The sequence below is a fragment of the Pinus tabuliformis genome, chromosome X (genome assembly GCF_031772625.1).
Source record: "Pinus tabuliformis cultivar Carrire ecotype Pingquan chromosome X, CPIR1, whole genome shotgun sequence".
In the NCBI taxonomy this organism is placed as follows: Eukaryota; Viridiplantae; Streptophyta; class Pinopsida; order Pinales; family Pinaceae; genus Pinus; species Pinus tabuliformis.
This window is the reverse complement of record NC_142308.1, coordinates 13824045-13841254: the sequence shown is the minus strand read 5'-3', so window position 1 is coordinate 13841254 and position 17210 is coordinate 13824045. Positions and strand designations below refer to the sequence as shown.

Here is a 17210-nt window from a genome sequence, read left to right as displayed (position 1 = left end):
TTATATTATATTTTAAAACAAAAATATTATATTCAAAATCTAGAGTCCACAAATGTTAAATTAACTATTTTACTTTAATTATTTCACCCTTTCTACAAACAAAATTCCACTCATCATTGCTATGGTACCAATTCTACTTAAATTTATATTTTATTTTAGACATAAAATTATATCCATTTTTAATTAGGGCCGACATTAATACTAAATTTAATTTGTTAAACATTTATTCTTAACATCTACCCTATATAATAACTATAACCTAACATAATTATATTTAATTATTATTTAAATATAACATCATATAACTATATGTTATAATTCTATATATAAAATATAACATAACATAATTTTATAATTATTTAATTCATAACATAAAATTATTTAGCATAACATAATTTGTTTATTTTATAATGAGGATAGTCACGCTAACAAAACATTCAACTTAATTATATATAATATTTAACTATATATAATTATATTTAACTATTATTTAAATATTACATCACATAACTATATATTATACTTTTATATATAAAATATAACCTAACATATTTCTATAACTATTTAGTTCATAATATAAAGTTATTTAACCTAACATAACTGGTCTGTTTTATAATTTATAATTCATGTCTGTTTTTCTTATATTTATAATTTCATAAATGGTTTCAATGCTTAATTAAAAAATAATATACAAACAAATTTTACATGTTACAGAACCTACAAACAAATTTTACATGTTACAGCTGTAATTATTGAACAGTCAACTAAACTAGAAGTATTTTTTGAAGCACAAATATGATAAGAACCACTATTAAAATCTGCTCTCCCGGTCCTCGCATACTGAAAGGTCATGAGTTCAAAACTCATTAACTCCAGACACTACCTGGAAGAGCCTGTGCCTGGTATGCTTCAGGCAAAGTCATGTGAAGATCCAAGATCCAACCTTCGATGGGAAAGATAAAAACCTAGCCGTCCTCTTCTTCTATGGGACGTCCACCGGTGGTTACGCCCCCTCCTTCTATGTGACCACCGGTGTCTTCATAGTCGTCGTCTCCTTCTATGGGACCTCCATCGGTGGTTACGCCGCCGCCTCCTTCTATGTGACCACCGGTGTTTTCATAGCCGCCTCCTTCTATGTGACCATCGGTGTCTTCATAGCCGCCTTCTTCTTCTTCTATGTGACCAACAGTGGTTTCGCTCACTGGACTTTCCCTCGCCGGCGGAGTAGAAATACTGGTACCAAAATTGGGGACGTCAGGGAGATTTTCATCACTTTCTCGACTGGTTTCTTTAGAATTGCCGGGTTCCTCTTTCTCGACTATGTAATTCAGGAAGCTTTTCAAGCGGCTTGAGATTAAACGTTTTGTGGAGGGGAAGTGCTGTTGCTCCTGTGGAAGGCGATGGCGAACATATGTGTAAATGTGATGGCCCAAATATATGAGCAAACCCATCGCTGAAGCGGAGCCCGTAATGACGAAGAGGCCCCAGAAGCTCTTCATGCTTAGTCTATTCGAATTTTCTGTAGGCCCTCCGTTGCTGCAGTCCGTCTGGTTGTTGAAATATTTCGCCCGAAGTTGCTGATTTTCCGGGCCCTCTGCAACCTCCAGCACCGACGTTGACATGTCCGATACGAGCGGAGATCCCTTCGGAAATGCCTGTTTATAGATAAAATCAAGTCACAGTATATTTCGAACACCAAAAACGAGTGCAATTTTACTAGTCTTAACCCTAATAGCAATAAATAGAATGAATGTGATGGAAACATACGAAGCCTAAGCCCCCGGTTCTATATGTCTCGCCAACTATTGTGAAGCCGCTATGGTTTGACAGGAAAACGCAAATATAAGGGAGTTCGTCAAATATGGCAGCCACTGATCCGTTTGACAGTGCGTTTGCATATTCTTGTGGTGATGAATATCCCTGGAGCTTGTTGCGATCTATCCCCAGGTGCTCTACCAGGTATTCACCTACAAAAGATCCGGCCTGGTAACCCACGGGCTGTCCGCTGGATTTCAGAGTCTCCACGTCTTGAATGGTGGGTTGCATTTGTTGGGCTGTTAATATTGCAGTGAGGTTTGCTGTGTAGCTAGATTGCAGTATCAGAACCACGAAAAGCCAGATTATTATGACTCCTCGAGCCAAACTGCTCACAACTTTCTCTCCTGTATAATACGAACCATTTGCAATTCTTTGAATCATTAATTAATAAAACGATTACAATTTTACAGAGCTGTGATTGAGAATTATCTACGCAGATATTGAAATTATAATGAAAAGTTTAGTACATTTTGGCGTTGGTAATATTGTATTCAATCAGGATTTTTGATGTTGGAAATATTGCTGTTAGTACATTTTGGAGTTGGAAATATTGTATTCAATCAGGGATTTTGAGGTTGGAAATATTGCATATTTGAAATAGTGTTTTTGGGCTTTTGATTCCTAGTTTCTATAACTATGTTTGATGACAATTTTACTCTAATTTTGTAGTTCAAATTGGAGCATATGGTCGAAACATAGGATACAAATTATAGCATATGGTTGAAGCATAGAATATACAGTTGAAAATTTCCAATAGTATAATGACTTCATTTTAATTATAAAAATTAATCAGAAAAAGTCTATATTCTACTTCACAATTATACCATACGATATAAACTATAGATTGGATATTTAAATATTTGTTAAAACAATACAGTTTTAATGAATATGTTCATTAATGATCAAAAAGCTAACAGGGACTATGCAAACTGTTTTCATTACTGAGAGAGATTTAATCCCATGAGAAATTAAATCGGATTTAATCTAATTATACGTACTTCCTATTCAATAAAGTTGAGAATAAGAGGGATACCTGCAAAGAGTAAATATAAGAATAACAGACATGAGTTTCAATAGAAATTTTTAATCTGTCATTGGCTGTGTACAACTTCACAGGAAGGTTGCTTCAAAATATCGTCTGAAAGTGTTTTGATAAAAAGAATAAGGGCGTTTTCCCTAAGAATAGCGGAGATACCTCCAAATAGTAGAAATAAGATAGCTTCTAAGAGTACATATAAGAAAAATAGACATGAATTTCAATAGGAATTTTTAATCTGCCTGATTGTCTGTTTACAACTTCACAGAACGATCGCTTTATAAATATGGTCCGAATGTACTGTTTTGATAAAAGAATTCCCTCCCCACATGGAAGACCAGCGAAAATTAACCTTTTGCGTCCCTCTTAACCATGCTGGGTTAAGATTATAATAAATACGAGTGGCATTTATAATTTTTAATATCATTTAAATTTTTTGATACTGAAGACGAAACATGTAAAGTTCCATTGTTTTTTTTCATATGAAATCCCAGCTATGAAAGTCCATTGTTTTTTTTCACATGAAATCCCAGCTTGTTTTTTTCATATGAAATATATTTCTATGAAATTTTTGTAATATCATTTAAATGTTTCGATACCGAAAGCAATGCACAGAAAAATAAACATATTTTGCCTTCATGAAAATTAGTCCTATGAAATTTCAATTTAGTGATTCAAAGTCTCTTATTCAATGCATTTTTAATGTAGAATCTACTTGCGGTAAATTTTTTATCAAAGATAAATGATATAATAAAAAAAAATGAAAGTAAATAACAGACTTACTCTGAGAGAAAAAGAGCGTGGAAAATGAGAACCTGCAAACATTAGGACACAGTTTTTTATACTCGATCTAAAAACTTCATAAATGAAAATACCGAAACCCTATGAAAGAAATTGGAAAATGAAGATTACCATAGGAAGGTTGTAACTTGTTCTTTGGGCTTTCCTCTGAAAGTATCGTTGACCTTATGTTCAAGCAGCCAAACAACTAATCCTGTAAACACGAAGAATGCTCCGGTTGTACCCCACATAGCTCGTGTAAAAGGACGGAGAAATGTCCAAGCATCGCTCGGATTGGCTGCCTTTATTGGCACTACCATCACCAGCCCTGACTCAAAATAGGGCTGAGTGAAATCCACAAATATGCTGCGGTTTGCAAGGATGGTAAAATCCCCCACAGCTGCATCGAACTCCTGATCAGGGCATTAAAAAGAAAAACTCCAAATTAGATTGGTTGAAAAAAAGAGGCACTTATATACCTGGAACTGGATAATGGAGAAAGAGAGGAAGAAATTTTTTAACAGCTGACCTTTGATAAGGAGACTTGCTGGATTAGGTCATCATAGTAACCCGGCAATTCTGACCCGGTCTGATTGTAAGGGATGAATTCGTGCGGAACACCATATGAAAGGTTTTTGAGAACGGCTCTAAATATTTCAATTACAAAACCGGGCTTATCCTTAGAGACTACTAGCCCGCCGGTTGCATTTTCTCGAGACGGACAAACTCGGGGAGAACGTCCTTAATTGGGACCGCGATTCTCAACGGCTTGATAGGCGTTGCCCAGCCGCGGGGTATATTTGTGGACCCTCCTGGCCAAGTTGTTGGGTATTTTTAATGGAGAAATACCAAAACCAAATAAAATTATTCACCACAGAGACAATGCTCTGTTTACTCTGTCCAGAATCTTTTGCCAAGAACCTCTTAAAATCAAAATGACTCAGAAGACACCATTACACAGTCACAAAGCATTTCTATTAATTAAAACAAAAAAAAACTGATACATATTTCATCCTCTGTGCAAAGAGGGAATTACAAAAAAAACTCTGCTACTCTCACAGATCTTCCACTGCTGTGGAAATTACATACACAGCTCTCTGTTCTTCAAAAAACTAATACAAAGCATTACATTCCAAAATCTATATAGCACTGCTGTGCATTTACAAAAAAAAATCCCACTACTGTGCGCAGCCACTCCACTCTAAACTTTTTTTTAAAAAAAACTACAGCACGTAGCCATGTTTTTTAACATATAACAACGTATGCAAAAAATATATAAAAAATATAAATCGTATGGCATGTGGGACAATGCCCATAACCAAAATTAACTATATTCCCATATCGTATTAAAGGCATGGGACGTATGCCCATTACCATAATAAAAGCTGCCACCAAATTTTACGTAAATGCATTAAAACTACAATGTTTCCTTCACGGTGGTCAACGAAACAAAACTTCACTCCACGTAAAAAAAATTGATTTGACATGGGCCCGTGCACCTTCCGGAGATCAACGGCGGAGATTTCGTGCCCAAACCACTTGACTGATCCAACGAGGTTCGCACACCAACCTCGGGCAAAACAAACGAACTTTACTGTCCGGGGAAAATGGTTTTGGGGGGTTCGTACAAGAGACGCGTGGCGGCAGGTGAGAGTGTTCGGAGGGCTCCAAGGAAAAACAGCCTTTGCCAAAAGGCGGTGCGAACAAGATAGATGGTTTTGTTTGGTGGTTTTCGGCTGCGTTGAAATTACACATTTAACACTCCCCTTTAATTTCAACAGCTGGGCATTCTGTCATACCCAGACACTTCCTCAAAAATTCAAAGCTTTTCTGGTCCAGTGGCTTTGTCAAAATGTCTGCTACCTGTTCCTGAGTCCTGCAATGTTCTAAGACAATTTCTCCATTGCTCACCAATTCTCTGATGTAGTGAAACCTTGTGTCAATGTGTTTCGTTCTCTTATGAAACACTGAATTCTTTGACAAAGCAATAGCGGAGCTATTGTCACAAAAGACCACTGTCGCTTTTGCCTGCTCTTGGCCTAAGCTTCTCAACATCCTTCTCATCCATACTGCCTGACATGCTGCTGCTGTCGCTGCCACATATTCTGCCTCTGCTGTAGACAATGCTACAATGGACTGCTTCTTGGAAGCCCATGAAATGGCTCCTGAACCCATGTTAAAAACATAACCGGAAGTGCTCTTCCGATCATCTACACTTCCAGCCCAATCGCTATCTGTGTACCCAACCAAATCTGAATGTTCTGAGGCATGATATAGAATTCCAAACATTTTGGTACCTTTGACATACCTCAAAATTCTCTTTGCTGCCTGCCAATGTGCCTCCTTTGGCCTCTCCATAAATCTGGAAATCAAACTAACAGAATACATTAAATCAGGCCTAGTGGCTGTTAAATACATAAGACTGCCCACAATGCTTTTATACAAGCTAGGATCAAAATCCTTGCTGCTGTCCTCTCTGCTGAGCTTTAATCCCATTACTGTGGGAGTGATTGCTGCCTTGCATTCTTCCATCTTAAATCTGCCCAAAACTTGATTTACATATCTTGCTTGAGATATAAAAATTCCTTTTTCATTTTGATCTACTTCTATGCCTAAGAAGTATCTCAACAAACCCATGTCAGTCATTTCAAATTCATTCTTCATGACTGATTTAAAATTCTCAATAAGATAAATATCATTTCCAGTGAAAATAACATCATCTACATACAAGACAACAATTAAAATTTTACCATCATTTTCCTTGATGTAGACTGTGGGTTCTCCTTCACATTTGTCAAATTCATTCTCCAATAGATATGAATCTATCCTGCTGTACCATGCTCTTGGCGCTTGCTTCAGCCCATAAAGAGCTTTCTTCAATTTGCACACTTTGTGCTCTTCCCCTTTCTTCTCATATCCGAGAGGCTGTTCCACATAGACCTCTTCCATTAACACTCCATTTAGGAATGCTGATTTCACATCCATTTGGTAGACTTTCCATTTGTTTTGAGCTGCTATAGACAGCACTGCTCTCACGGTTTCCATTCTTGCAACCGGTGCGAAAGTCTCCTCATAGTCTCTCCCATACTGCTGCTTGTAGCCTTTGACAACCAGCCTTGCTTTATGCCTTTCAATCTTGCCTTCAGCATTGCTCTTGGTCTTGTAGACCCATTTCACACCAATGACTTCTTTGCCTTTTGGTAGCTCAACCAAATCCCATGTTTTGTTCCTCTCTATGGCATTCATCTCTTCATCCATAGCTTCTATCCATTTCCTATCTTTAATAGCTTCTTCAAAATGAATAGGATCATCAACATGACAAAACAAGGCAAATAAGGAATTCATTCCTTCATCATAAATGTCACTTAGATTTCTAAACTTCTTACCTCTTTCACTTGGTGTGCAAGTGCTTGAAGATGCACTTGAATTTCCTCCTTGTGGTGTGCTTGGAGAAGCACTCTCATTGATCCTCAATGGTGTCCCTTGCTGTCCTTGTGTTGGTGCTGCTGTTTGGGGATTCATTTCAGCCACCTCCTCTTCATCTTCATCATGAGGCAAACAGCTTTTAATGTTCACTGTTTTCTCTATGCTTCCATCCCAAGCTTCCTCTTCAATGAATTGAACATCCCTGCTGACAAAGAACTTCTTGGTAGATGGAATGTACAGCCTGTAGGCTTTGGATTCATCACTGTATCCAATAAAGATACACTTCTCCCCTTTGTTGTCCAACTTCCTCCTTAGCTGATCCGGAATGTGTGCATAGGCCACACACCCAAAAACTCTCATGTGGGTGACTCCTTGCTTTCTCCCACTCCATGCCTCTTCTGGCACTTTGTTCATGACTGCCTTTGTAGGACACCTGTTCAAAATATAAACTGCACAATGTACAGCTTCAGCCCAATATTCATTTGGCAAATGCTTTGCCTTCAACATGCTCCTTGCCATCTCCATGATGGTTCTGTTCTTCCTTTCAGCAACTCCATTTTGCTGTGGGGTGTACCGAGTTGTGAACTGTTTATGTATTCCATTTTCTCTACAAAACTTTAGGAATTCATTTGAGATATACTCACCTCCTCTATCAGTTCTCAATACTTTTATGTGCAGCCCGCTTTGGTTCTCCACAAGTGCTTTGAAGTTTTGGAATTTCTCAAAGACTTCACTTTTGTTCTTGAGGAAATATATCCAAGTCTTTCTTGTAAAATCATCAATGAATGTCAAGAAATATAGGCTGCCAGCTAATGATGGAGCTTGCATTGGTCCACACAAATCTGAGTGGATAATCTCTAAGGGTGCCTTTGCCCTTATACTTTTCCCTGATGGAAAACTTTCTCTGTGTTGTTTTCCCAAAATGCAGCCTTCACATAGGCTGTCCGGTTTCTCTATTAATGGTAATCCTCTTACCATTCCTTTTCTGCTCAATAAGTTTAGACCTCCAAAATTTAGATGCCCAAATCTCAAGTGCCATAACCAGTTCTCATCCTTTGGCACGCTTTGGAAGGCCTCTTGGGTGACTGCTGCCATTTCCCTTTTGTTTTTCATGTCTGCCCGGATCCGGAGAGGGAACATCCTGTTCCTTGTCATCTTCACTTCAGCAATGCATCTTTTGCTGGGTGGTATATCCATGATGGTGCACACATCATTTTCAAAGTAAACATTGTAACCCTTTTGGATAAGTTGTCCAACACTCAATAGGTTACATCTCATTCCGGGGACATAGTAGACATCTGCTATGGTTTTCTTTTCTCCTTGTTTTGTGAATATTTTTACCTCCCCTTTTCCCATAACAGACACTTTACTATCAGTTCCTAGAGTGACCTCTGATTTCAAATTCTGATTTAAGGCTGAAAAGAGGGCTACATTCCCTGTCATATGGTTGCTGCAACCTGAGTCTAAAAACCATATGTCCTCACTATGTGTTTCAGCCATGTTACAAGCTAACAGGACATTTTCTTGACTGCTGTTTTCTCTTGTAACATTTTCATTTTGTCTGCTGTTCATATCATGCTGTTTCTTTCTACAATCACTAGCATAATGTCCATACTTTTTGCAATAATAGCATTGAACATTAGATTTATCATACCTTTGTCCTTGAGCCTGATACTGTTCTCTTTGTTGGTTGCTGCCTTGACCTTGGTTCTGATTTGGATTGCTGCCTCTTCCTTGTGCATTTGATGCGTTGTTCCTTCCTCCTCTGTTCTGGCTTCTGCCTCTTCCTCTTTTGCTTCCTTTGCCTTGACCTCTTCCTCTTCCAAAGGACATCTGGGTCTTGAAGGCTTGCTCAAGGGATGAGTTTTCATTCCTACTCAACCTCTGCTCATGAGTTATCAGTGATGCATGTAGCTCATCAACTGAATATTTTGAGAGATCCTTTGTCTCTTCAATGGTGGTGACTATGGCATCAAACCTTGAGGGTAAGACCCTCAATATTTTCTCCACTATTCTTCTATCTTCAATTGTTTCTCCATGAGTTCTCATTTGTGTGATTACACCAATCACATGAGTGAAGAATGATTCAATGTTGTCTGACTCCTTCATCTTCAAGTTTTCAAAATCCTTTCTCAGCATTTGCAATTTTGCTGTCTTCACTCTCTCCATGCCTTGATAGGCAGTTTTTAGGGTTTGCCATGCATTGTGTGATGTTGTAGCTGCTGCTATCCTTGGGAATATACTCTGGTCCACTGCTTGATACAACAAAACAATGGCCTTTGCATCCTTCTTCCTATTGAGCTTCAGCTGATCCTTCTCTCCCTGAGTTAGTGCATTGAACTCATTTTCATCTGCTGGTTCCTCAAACCCATATTCTACTAGTTCCCATATATCCTGAGCGATGAACAAAGCTCTCATGGTTATAGACCAGTAGTCATAGTTCTTCCCATTAAAGTGTGGGAGCTGGGTGTTGAACATACCCATGCTTGTGCTTGCCATTCCTTGCATCTTGAACTATGGTTTTAAATCCTTGACTGTGTTTTTTTTTAAAAAAAAACAACTGACTGTCTTCAGCAATAACAAGAGAAATGCTTTTGGGGAATACCTGAATCCTTCGCTGTCTGAGTCTTCTGTCTGCCTGAGAGGTTTTGCTGCAGCAACAACCTTCTCCCTTCAGCTTCTTTAACTTTTTAAAGAGCCTGGGCCTGCTCTGATACCACTGTTGGGTATTTTTAATGGAGAAATACCAAAACCAAATAAAATTATTCACCACAGAGACAATGCTCTGTTTACTCTGTCCAGAATCTTTTGCCAAGAACCTCTTAAAATCAAAATGACTCAGAAGACACCATTACACAGTCACAAAGCATTTCTATTAATTAAAACAAAAAAAAACTGATACATATTTCATCCTCTGTGCAAAGAGGGAATTACAAAAAAAACTCTGCTACTCTCACAGATCTTCCACTGCTGTGGAAATTACATACACAGCTCTCTGTTCTTCAAAAAACTAATACAAAGCATTACATTCCAAAATCTATATAGCACTGTTGTGCATTTACAAAAAAAAATCCCACTACTGTGCGCAGCCACTCCACTCTAAACTTTTTTAAAAAAAAACTACAGCACGTAGCCATGTTTTTTTTTAACATATAACAACGTATGCAAAAAATATATAAAAAATATAAATCGTATGGCATGTGGGACAATGCCCATAACCAAAATTAACTATATTCCCATATCGTATTAAAGGCATGGGACGTATGCCCATTACCATAATAAAAGCTGCCACCAAATTTTACGTAAATGCATTAAAACTACAATGTTTCCTTCACGGTGGTCAACGAAACAAAACTTCACTCCACGTAAAAAAAATTGATTTGACATGGGCCCGTGCACCTTCCGGAGATCAACGGCGGAGATTTCGTGCCCAAACCACTTGACTGATCCAACGAGGTTCGCACACCAACCTCGGGCAAAACAAACGAACTTTACTGTCCGTGGAAAATGGTTTTGGGGGGTTCGTACAAGAGACGCGTGGCGGCAGGTGAGAGTGTTCGGAGGGCTCCAAGGAAAAACAGCCTTTGCCAAAAGGCGGTGCGAACAAGATAGATGGTTTTGTTTGGTGGTTTTCGGCTGCGTTGAAATTACACATTTAACACAAGTAACATTTTCAAGCTCACTGCCCCCTGAGGAATTAGAAATTCCATTTGATCTCCAGTACCCAACTGGGCGATAGCCCTTGCCTTTGCCCAAGACGTTGAGTATTTCATATGTGGCACCTGTAACCTCCCCTTCACTTATTTCCAATTGCCCGCTTAAACCGCTGAAATTGGTGTTCCTGAGTAGGTGTAGCAATCGTTCCCCTTGTTTGAAAACTGGAAGATTCGACAACTGTGAATTGAACGACTCGTTTGGGTTAATTGGGGATTGCGAGAAAATAAATTCGTCATTACCAAAACGTTTGAGAGCCTGAGCAATCATCGAAATGGCATCGTAGGCATAGTAACCGTATATGTTGAGCTTTGCTGGCTTTCCTTCCGGGGATTCTCGGCTATGAACCGTTGTTTCCACCTGCGATCAAAATCAAGCAACTGAATAGAGTTTGGAATATAACTTCTGGTTCCTAGAACACCTTCCATGGACGCGATGCTTGATTCGTTCATGACGTCGAGAACGGCGCTCAACCCCTCTGTAATAATCCATGCATATTCACTATTGTTCATCATCCCCATGTTCCGAGCTTCTGAGAAGAAAAGAGTGCCCAGTTCGAAAGTCATGTGAACAACGAAAACTCTAGTGATCTGCATGTCCTTCAGCTCGGAAAGCTTCGCTCTTGTAGCACTTCTATTTGCTTTCGCTGGAATGGCCGATCTGTAAGCGATTTCGCATCCCACGTTACTGAGAGAATCAGTCAAGAAGGGCAGCATGCCGGTGCCGTAATCATTGTCAGCGTAGACGGCCACGATTTTTCTCCAGCCGTAGTATTCAACCAGCGCTGCAATTGCGTCGGCCTGAACAGCGTCGCTATGAGGCAAACGGATGAAATATGGGGACCGGCGGGCAGAGAGCAGGGGATCCGTTACAGAGAATGAAATCATTGGCACCTTTGAAGCAGTACACAGATCTATCACGAACCCGGCTTCTTGCGATGTTTGTGGTCCTATTATCGCTACCACTTCATGCTTTTTCAATAGATCCACAGCTGTAGAAAAGCAGTTTATTTTGCTATTAGAGCTATTTTACTCATTCAGATTTCTTGCATCCTACGCTTTACACTTTCTGATTTGTAGAAAATGTTGTGTAGAAATCCATAGCAAAATATTGTGTGGAAACCTTAATCTAATAGATTCGAACCCGAGACATCTTAATCTAAGGGATTCGAACCCCGCACCTGAGAAGAATTCTACTCTCACATATTTTGCAATTTTGTACTGGTTGTATAAAATGTGGGACAAACAACTCTTTTCTTTTTTTAATAATAAAATTTTTTATGGGTAAATTCAATCGACATGGATATATAAAATCGATGAATGAATGAATGTAGATATATAAGTTCACACTTAATGAATGAAAGTTTCGTTGTTCTCTTCTGAAAAAATAAAAATAAAATCGATGAAAATAAAATCCCATTCAAACCATCAAAGTCAATTCTAATTTCAAACTGTGATTATTGGAGTCAATATATACCAGCAGAGGCGGCCATGACTGCGTTTTGTCCATCAAAATCTGAAAAGCGAAACTGGAGCGCTAAGCGACTGGAGTTGGGGAGCTTATTCTCCTTATTTACGTCTTCTGCAGCTAATTCAAAGGCCGTTCTTGCCACTATTCCGTACCAATCCTTGTCTAGTATGACGCCTATATTAATTGCCCTCCTCCCATCCTCTGCTGCTACAGCATTCCTTGCATCCTCGCCATAGAAATTCACTAAACAAAGTAGAAGACAGACGACGAACTTCAGAATGGAAACCCCCATGATCGTTGCCATCTGCAGCCAATTATGACAACCGGGGCCAAAGATTTAGATAAATAGATCCCTGCAACTCTGTTTTGTCAACAGAAGCGGAAAGAATCACGCTGTTTCGTCCGGATTGACTGCGAGGACTATCAGGTGTGGTGTGCTGTGCTGTGCAAGATTTGAACGGTTGTGATTGTTTATTGAAGAATATATTGGTGATCTTATTTGCACGTTTGTGATTGTTTATTGAAGAATATATTGGTGATGTTAATTATTTATACTTCAAATGACTTTGCAGCCGTGACAATGAAGCAATAGAATAGACTTTTCCTGTTCATCAGCTTCCTCGCAATGTCGTACTCGTTGACCCAACAAAACGGGGAGCCGGAATTCATTTTTCTGTGTTGTTGATGTTGAGTGTAAGATGCATTCTTATTTCGACTCACGGCAGGTAGAACTAGAGAATAAAATACACATTTCGGGATGTTCTGGCATGAAACAGAACTATACGATTCCTATATTGTGAAAATCTTTTTTAACACAATTCTTTTAAATGGTGTATCTATTTATTTATTTGTTTACAGTTTTGTGTATCCTTTTATCAATGCCAAGGGCACTATCATCTTTTATGACTAAGGTAATGGCTTTAGCACTGTTTTGTGATTTTTCTAATACAATGTGTTTTTGTGAGGGAAGGTGGTAGTAGTGGTTGAAATATGGCAACAAGAATATTCCAATTTAATTTGTCTTTGAATGGCTTTAGCACTGTTTTGTGATTTTTCTAATACAATGTGTTTTTGTGAGGGAAGGTGGTAGTAGTGGTTGAAATATGGCAACAAGAATATTCCAATTTAATTTGTCTTTGAATTAAAATCGAATTTAGTCTTAACAATTACTTGGAAATAATTAATTAATTTATTTTAAATAAATTAGTTGGAGAAATTCAAGTTAGAAGCCTTTTTGAAGTCATACAAGAGTTATTCCTTAAATTAAGGAGATAAGATTGAGTTATATTTGAGTTGTAATTAGTTAACTCAGTTTACTGAGTTAAGTCCAGTTAAATTAGTTCCAAATTGTTTGAGGAATTAATAGTGAGTTAACAGTGAGTTGATGCATTAATGCACTCAACTAGTGCTACTCCATTTAACTCAAGATTCCCTCATCAGAAACTCATGCATGTCTATTATGAGAAAGACCCAGTTGAGATAAATGTTCAAGGACAATGTCCTATCAGTTGCATGTGTTTTCTCATGGAGAAAACTCATGCATGCAATCTGTTAGCACCTAAATCTGCCCTAGGCTGAAGGAAGGCAAAATTTAGGGTAACCACAAACCACGCTCAGTCTGGTAGCTAGCCCTACAAGAACAGGAGAAGGCTCTCTCCGAGTCACGCTCAGTGGATGGATAAATGAAACGGTCTGAGATGACTTACAGTGAAATATTTATCTTAGGCTAGTAAGTGAATATGGATACAAGAAACAATTTTCATGAATGACCGAGCTTCTGGGATGGTATGGGACCAACGGTCAGCAAAGAACAGAGAATTTAATACAAAGGCACAGATTACTTCATGAGGCAAGGCAGGCGGAGAGTGTAGCAATTTAGTTTGGAATAACGCAGAACAGAGAGATTGCTGAGGAATGTGAAAAGGGCATAGGAACATGAATGCTTTTCAACAGAAGAAGAACACTGAACATGAAATTTTCCCACATGCAGAGCAATAAAATTGAATTCTACCTAATCTCACTCAGAAAATTTCACTGGAAATGAACATGAATTGAATTATGAAACATAATGAAATACATATGAAAACATAAGAGACACATTTGCTACACTCACAACCACAAGAATCTCATGAAACAGAGCCGCTGCCTTTCATTAATTCTCTGTCAAAAATACACAGTGAAGAAACAGAGTTTCTTTCCCACAGTCTCCCAGAAGTTACAAACTAACCAACCCTTTGCAAATAGCTTACATACAATATATAGAATGTGCCATGAAGAGATAGAACGCCCAAGGGTTGGGGAGTTACTCGAATCATTACAAAATGGAGATGAAGAGCCAACCATCAGCTACAGGTGCAGCGCTACAAACATGACATTTGGCTTGGGTGACCGTTTGCCTTCCTTCGCCACTTGGATAGAAGTCCATCTGGAAAGAAAATGCTTTAAATGCCACCTTTGGTGCCAAAAAACCGAAGTGTAGATGAGCGGGCCCACTTGGAGAAGTCGCGAATCGAAAATTCGCGAAACGGAAGCAAATTTGGCAATTTTTCCTCTGTGTGTCGCGCTACTTTGGGGCCTATTTTGGGGCACTTGTAGGTGTCCAAAATGTGCCCAAGTGGGCTTGTTGGAAAGCCTGTCCTGTCTACTTTCTAACCCAACTAGAATTTCTGAATTTGGTGCTCATTTTCCCCTCCAAATCTTCATTCTTCCAAGACTGCCTCCTGTGTATCAAAAAAGGGGCAGAGAGGCCATTTTTTTTGGGTGTTTTTGACCTCTTGGAGATTCAGATCTTGCCCAAATTTCTTGTCCGGGCACCAGTAGTCGTGATTTTCTATGTTGAATCCAAAAATGCAAACCATTCCTCATTTGGAGCTCTAGATTTTTAGTGCCGGGAGAAAAAACCTGTGTTTTGCCCAAAAATTTGTCATGTGACCAAAATTTCCCCAAATTATTTGAAATTTGGGCTGGAGGTCATCTATGAAGTGCTATGCTGTGCCAAGGAAGCTTCAGCCAAGATTTGAAGCCGATCTTGCTCTATTGCCTCTTTTGCCTCTTTTGTTGCTTTTCTCAATCTTGCCTTCAAGCTCCTTATCCGGGCCTTTGCACTCATACTTCACAACTGAAGTACTTCATGATTAATTTCATGAGTGGAGCATACTCATCTTTAAAATATTTGAATGGAAAGACTCTTGTGAGCTGACTCAAGAATCTGGCCTTAATGTAAGGCTCATAGTGTTTCCTATCCACCTTCTCCTTCTTATGCCACTGTTCTCCAACATTTGGTATGCTTGTTGCCACTGAGATAGTTTCAGGTGTCAATGTGAAGGTGACCTCGGCCAAGATAGACTGACCTCCATGTAGGTGAAGAACAAAAAGACGGGCCAACTCATGATGAACTCTAACATTAGCCACCCTTTGACAAAATTCAAAACATGCTAGGTGTTGGAAACATGACATGGCAAGAGGGCATGCTTGTAATTCAGTGAGGGTAGTGGGCTCATCCCTAACATGTTTGCCACTCTCGTGATGTCTCCTAGGAGCCTGCTCTTCCGAGGATGAGTCACTTTGTGTCTCCATCTCATACTCTGATGAATGCTGTGATGCCATGACTGTTGTGTGTACTGTACTTGGGCTGCCCTTTTGGTGATGGTGTGAAACTAGGTGTTATTGTGATATCTGCCACCAAGGGGAACAATGAAAAAGGGAGTATTAGGAGGGGAGTAATGTGATGGGAATAGGGGTTATGGGGAGAAGTTTGTTTAGGGATATGTAGGGGGTTTGGGTATTTGATAGGGTAGGGTTTTGGGGTTTTGACAAGGTAGGGTTTTGGGGTGTTATGTTGACAAATAAGAGGAGGGATAGGGGATAGGGTTTGGTAGTATTTTAGGGTAGGGATAATAGGAAAAATGAGAAAGGGAGGATAGGGAAAAATGGTAGGAAAACAGAACCTTGGCCTCAATACCTCAATTATGCAACCCTAGCCACCATGGTTTTGATGTTTTTTGAGTGGTTGGTCTTATGAGTTTTGTGGCAATTGACCATAGCCAAGAACCACCATATCATCCATAAAATTTGTTGAGCAAGCCATGATTTAGACCCTACCTGGAAATTTGGAGGCAAATTTCAATGAAATTCAAGCCCTTTAGCCCTGTTCCCCGCGCCTCCCATGTGTGCCGCGCCAGTGTAAATTTACACTGGAAAATTTCTCCTAGTGCGCCGCGTTCTTTATGTGCGTCGTGCCCTTTTCCAGATGACTGTTGGAGGCCTTCCCAGTGTCTAAATTAGGCGCAGAATAGCTCGTTGGAAAGGTATTTGAGTCTAATTTCCAACCCAACCAGAATTTTTTAATTTGGAGTTCATTTTCCCTGTCAAAAATCAAATCCTCCAAGACTGGTCAAAATGTGCCAAATGATGCTGCCTAAAGGCAGAGTGCTATTACAGTCAACTTTTGAATGCCTTCCTCAACTCCAAATTGAGCTCATGATAGCTCATTGGAAATATATTTGTATCTAGTTATCGTTTGACTCATCAAGCAAGTCATTTTGGCAACTGAGCTAGAAGAAAATTTGATTTTCCCAAGGTCACTTCAGAAGTGCATCAATTCTCCCGAGGCAACTATATTTTTGACATTTCTCCAAAACCATGACACCTGTGTAAAAAGGGAAGGAGGTTTTCCTTACCTGGTATGTTTTGGACAAAAACCTCTCTCAATTTTCCAAAATTCATATTTTATTGCTCAGAAACCTCATTTGAGCGAAACCTATCCCGATGTGTGGAACAAGGGATTTGTTGAAATGAAGCGAAATGAAGGGTATAGGGAGTTTCTAAATTCTTGAGGAAATTTTGGGAAGTCGGGAGGGATGTTAGGAAGTAGGGGAAAGTGTAATCTCAGAGATTGAGTGAGGGGAAGGGGTCCAAAAAGGCAAAACACAGGTCCAACCTAGAAAATTGCCAAGTTGTAGCAAGA

General features: G+C 39.1%; 1 pseudogene; it reads right to left on the bottom strand.

The window, feature by feature from the left end:
* Nucleotides 1-965: 965 nt before the first annotated feature.
* LOC149138050 (glutamate receptor 3.2-like) lies at nt 966-12543 on the bottom strand (annotated as a pseudogene).
* Between the last annotated feature and the right edge of the window lie 4667 nt (nt 12544-17210).